The following is a 5837-nucleotide window of genomic DNA, read 5'->3' on the forward strand; positions in this document are numbered from 1 at the left end:
TCAAATATGAAATTTAGGCTTTTTTCCGTGTCGATTTAAATAGCTTTCCCTTTCCTTCTGAAATTTCCTGCCTGTGTAACCAGTAAGGGAAAGGAATTATTTCATGGATCAGAAAACTACACCAGTCTCTTTTCAGCATATTTATTGCCAATCCTGAGCAGAGACTGATGCTCTGAGCTCCAAGAACCAAAGCAGGATGACACAAAAACTGCCCCCAAAACCCAGCTCCTAAACCATTTGTGGAAGGAGTAAAACACCTCCTGGCCTTTGTTGTTACCATTTTTTAAACAGCAACATCATTCAGAATCTTCTCAGTTCTGAGAGACTGGTCTAAGCAAATGTTCCTCTGCCTTTTTCAATTTGCAAGACCCCTGAGTACTGCCCAGTGGTGATGTAGACCTCAGAAAGCAAACTGAACCTAAATGAAACAGGTTTGCTTTTCTTCAGACTTCATTGTTCACATAAGTAAGGGAAAATATGGGCTGTGTAAAAGAAGAGAAGAAGGGCAGTCATGTAACGTTGCACAGGGTGGGTGTTTGATGCAGCCCAGCAGGTCGGAAGCTCGGCTGGCTACCAGGCGTCTGAGCAGATGATGATGTCCTGTCGTCCTGTTGCCAAACCCTCACATGGCCTTCAGAGTCAAAACCTTAGAGAGCAACTTGAATAAGACAGCAATCTAGATTCCTACTGACACTCAGCCACTGTCTATACTCGGTTTAAATGTGTGATATTAGCAGGCATTTACTGGCGTAAGCAGCACATCTTCTGAACAAGCCATTTTGCTGCAGCCGGGGCTTTCACTGCTCTGGCCCGGACCAACTAGAAGTGTGGACTTCCTTCTGGGTACTGGGAGGCACTGGGCAGGAAATGTTGGGCATCTTTTTCTGTAGTAGTCCACGCAGTATAGATACAAAGCAACTGAGGGCACAAAAGATACATGGCATCCTTTGGTTAGCAACCTTTGCTCCTACACGGAGATGATTTTTCAGATTTCACATCTGGTTTGGTCCCTTCCTTTTCCCAAATCTTTTGGGCACTTCTCAGGAAGCTTTCAGTGCCACATCATTCTGGAGCCTTCCCTAACCTGGAACGCCTGTCGTTTCAGCAGGTTTCACCCGTCAAAGTACTTCAGATATAGCCACCTCACACACCTGAAAATCCCCTCCGTTTGGACTGGTTTGTTTCTCTGCCATGGCAATGCAGCCCTTCCTATCTCAAGCTAAGCACACAATAATATTTTTACTGTCTCCTGGCCAACAATTTCATTACTTTGCCTTCTGAAACCTGATGCTACAAGTAGAAAGACGTCCTGGCCAACCTGTGGTCCCTCACCCAGCTTTGGGAACTCCCAAAGCCTCATGCAATTAATTGCCTGTCTGCTGATGCCACTGGAAATCTCTTCCTTGACGGGGGCTTTCAAAGGGGATGTCACCCACCCTTGGGAAGTTCATGCTAGCAGACTGAATGCTGAAGAATCAGAGGACGCTGCTGCTGGAATTCCATCACCCCCTGCATTTTACTGCTCACACAACACCGTATGTGAACGGATGCCCCATGCGCTATGTCTAACAGCATCTGTAAATCTTTAGCTAAAACAAAAACCGTGTCTCACTGAACAAGCAAATGAGCTAATTTGATCATTTTTAAATGACAAGATTTAGATTTAAAAAATGAAGCTCAGCTGGAAGTGAAACTTTAATTGTTCAGCAAGAGCACCGAAATCAAGTTCTCAGGGCTGCTCTTTCGTAACAGTTACTAACTTTTCTTTCAGTCAGGGAGGTTTTCTGTTCTTTCGAAAACTTTCAGCCCTCGGTAGGTGGTGCTAGAGCCCTTCAAACTACCCGGGAGCGAGACAGCCTCTTTCCAGTGCAAAGCTGTTTTTGTGGATTAGTATAACCCATGTCTCCTCACTGTTCAGAAAAAAAAAATAAAGTAAAATAAAAATAAATCAGTGCTAAATACCTGCATAGTTCAGATGGCATGTAGAGTCAGCAGCTCCCATCTCGCTTCACGCAGACACCACTGTACCTCGTCCTGAACAGAAGAAACCAGTGACTGTACCAGAACTACAAACGATTGCGTTGCCATAGCTATAAACAAGGCAGGAGCAAAGAACTGCACAGATGTTCAATCCATTCCACATCACATTCTAAAATCCTGTGAGCACTCCCATTAAACATCCAAATAAACTCTTGAAGAAAATAGTTGCATTCATATTGTTCGAAGGGGCGAGCTGAAACTGTTGAAGCTGAACCTGTCTGTGAGAGAGACAACTTCCATACATGCTGCAAATGGCACCAGGAGGCCGTAGTTGCCCTGAGCAGCCTGTCCCCCCCACCACATTACCCCAGAGCTCCTGAGAGCCCGGCCCTCGGTCCCCGCACCGACTGGGCATCCCAGTCACAGTCTCCAGCCTGGCCCCACCACCCGCACGGACGCATCCTAGACAAAAGCAGTAGCAGAATGGAGAGCTGTCCAGTCTGAAGCCAGAAGTACCAGATGAACTATCTGAAGAATTGTCTCAAACCCCGAGACTTGAAACATGCGTGAATGGAGTGGCCCGGCTCTGCTGTATAGAGGATGGAAACTTGTACAGGAGAGTACAGCTCTGCTGTACAAAGGATGGAAGGTGCATTTTCAGTGTTTCAAGGGAGCAGATCACCTTCCTGCCATTTTATTCCTTGAAAAGGGAGTAATACAGGAACTGATTCCACTGCGAGTATGGCCTAATCTATTAAAAATGCACTAGTTTAAAGGAATTTCTTAACAATTTTACCCAACTCTCACGCTCCTGTGGAATGCTGTTTCACATAGCTTACACAAAGCTGTAACTGCAAAGTCCAAAAGAGCTTTCTCTGGTTTACTGAAGCTGTTAAAGCAGTCTAAATTTTGAAGTCATCTCACCTCAATCAGATCTTCTCAAAGCTCTGGTTTTGGAAAGGAGATAAAAAGAATCTTTTCAGATGAAATTGTACCCAAACTGAAGAGCAAGAAACAGTTAACAGACATGTATTTAGTCAAGGAACCATAAGCTAGTTTTATTTGTAAAATACTTTTCCGAAGAGCAAAATACAGTAATTTTATTATATAAAAGTTAGCAAAATTTGATACATTTCTAACAGAAACAAGAAAACTATTTCTACTTATATTCAATTATTCAGCTCTCTTTCAATATGGAAGCTAGAGGTAAGCACCACACTAACAGATTTCAGTGCCAGACATTTCGTTCAATAAATATATCATTCTACCATTTAAATCTGTGAATGACAGTGAAAAAGTTTCATATAACTACTGAAAAAATATAAGCTTTTTTTAATTATTTTTTCTGACATTTGGAACTAGTAATATCTACACACAATATAAAATTCTTGGCATTTACAAGAAAGATTGTGTATAACAGTAACAGCAGAATTTGTTACCAAAGTTCTTATGTTACTGACAAACAGCAGTACAATGTCTCTATTTAAAAAAAAAAAAAAAAAGATAAATTCAGCCTATTTCTTAAGTCCTACAGAAGATGTCTGCAAGGAGCTGGCAATGGAAACATACTAATTTCGTATTTGATAAGGCCATTGTATATCCTAACTTGCAATAAAAGCTGATCCTATACTGTGTAATATAACATAAACTGCCTGTTTGTTACGAATAGAAGGCAAAATGAGAACCAGTATCCTATTTTATCCTATTGCTAACAAAAACCAACAGCAACAAAACTCATGGAACCTTTGCCTTGGAGAAGACAGATCTAGTTAAATCTTGCTCTGCTATGTACACAGGTATAAATTTGGAAGCCAAAGTTTCACAGGTGAAACCGGTTCCTTGTGTCAGCTTTCTGAGGAGCTATTTTCTATGAAAAAGTTGGATGTGTGAGACTAAGCTCAGAGATTATGCAGATGGTAAGGCAAATTTATGCAGCAGTTATCCAACGTGAGAGGACTGTGTAACTAAAGCTGAGAAGACAAGTAAAGGAAAGGCATTGTATTGGGTTTCTGTGGCAAGGTTTTGGTAGCATGGTGGCTGCAGGGGTGGCCTCTGTGAGCAGAGACAAGGAGCTGCCCTCATGTCAGACAGAGACAGCTCCAGCGGGCTCCAAAAAGGGCACACTGCAGGCCAAAGCTAAGGCTGTGATAACATGATCAAAAAAAAGTAAAATATAACATGTGGAATCTGTGAGAGGAGCAAGAAATGTGAGAGGAGCAACCCTGTAGATAACATGGTCAGAAAAGAAGGGCAGGAGGCGCTCCAGGTGCTAGCACAGCCATCCACGCTGCAGCCCATGGAGAAGCCCACAGTGGAGCAGGTGGAAGTGGTCTGAAGGAAGCTGTGGCTCACAGGGGACCCATGCTGGAGCAGTTTGTGGAGGACGGCATCCCCTGGGAGGAGCAAGGACCCCACGTGGAGCAGGGGCAGAGAGTGACCATGAGTGAAGGAGAAACAGAGACGAAGTGTCAGGGACTGACCGCAGCCCCCATTCCTCATTGCCCTGCGCCACTTGGGAGGAGGAGGTAGAAGAATAAAGACTTAAGATGAGCCTACGAAGAAGGAAGAAGAGTAGGAAGGAGAAAGATGGTTTCTGTTTTGTCTTGGTTTCTCACTATCCTACTCTATTTTTAATTGACAATAAATTAAAATAGTCTTCCCAAATCAAGTCTGCTTTGCTCATGATGGTGAGTGATCTCCCTGACCTTACCTTGACCCTTCATTTTTTCTCTCCCTGTCCTGTTGAGGATGGGAGTGAAAGAGCAGCTTGGCAGGCACCCGGCAGCCAGCCAGTGACAACCCACCACATTCTGAATGGTGAATATACCCACCACTTACCAAATACTTCCTCATTTGAAAAAAGAAGAAAAGTCATTACTTTCTGTACAGTTACCGCTGCTGAATTTCAACTTACTAATCAAACTGAGATGTAAAATTGGATACATATGTAGTCATCTGTTTCTATTTATGTATTTTTAGGATTCCTACACCCCAGCAATTTTCCAAATGAGAATTTTATTATTATTATCTTAATAATTCAGTCCACTAATAAATCTTAGTGTTGTGCGGAAATGCAGGCAAGGGCAGGAATAATCACAGCACATCTTTCAGAGGTAAGTTAACAAGGACAGGACGACAAGTCTTCAGAACAGCAGCCTAACCAAACAGCAAAGCAAATATGCCTCGCTTTGTAGACCAGGAGCCACACGGCTGAATATTAAAGGCTATGATTGTGAGTTTGAGAAAGGTGTACCACTGATGTTGGTCATCTCTGGCTGCATACAACCAGCATGCAGCATGTGTCCTTACAGTCTTAACTGAAGGGCCGATCACTTGAAGTTGATGGAAAATATTCTTAAATCTGAATCAGGACCCAAATCCTCTAGATGTCTAGATGAAAGCTGCAGCCCATTTGCACCTTGTGGACATCAGACAGGATGAGACGTGCCACTGAACCACTACTTCCCTGAAGAAGTGCTTTCCTCAATTTTCATCATGAAAAAACAGAATCGAGTGCTGGGCTGTTCTGGATGCTTTTTTTTTTTTTTTTTTTGAGCTAAATCAGAATGAAGAAAAAATTACCAACTGTACTTACAAGGTTGTCTGTCTCTTTCCTTATCCTGTAACAAAGACTGCTGCTATAGGAAGAGGAAAAAGAGAGAGATAACAAATGAGCTAGATGCAACAAAATTGTCTTTTCCTTTCTGCATTAGGTATTTTTGTATAATATATCCAACTGTCAAAGCAAATTTCCCTCCTCACACATAAGGAGACAGTTTAGCTGACTATGAATCTTCCTCCACAGAGAACCATTATTTTCTCTCCACATTTCTCCATCTACTTCTGCTGCCTTGATG

Source organism: Oxyura jamaicensis, chromosome 1 (assembly GCF_011077185.1).
Source record: "Oxyura jamaicensis isolate SHBP4307 breed ruddy duck chromosome 1, BPBGC_Ojam_1.0, whole genome shotgun sequence".
Classification (NCBI taxonomy): Eukaryota; Metazoa; Chordata; class Aves; order Anseriformes; family Anatidae; genus Oxyura; species Oxyura jamaicensis.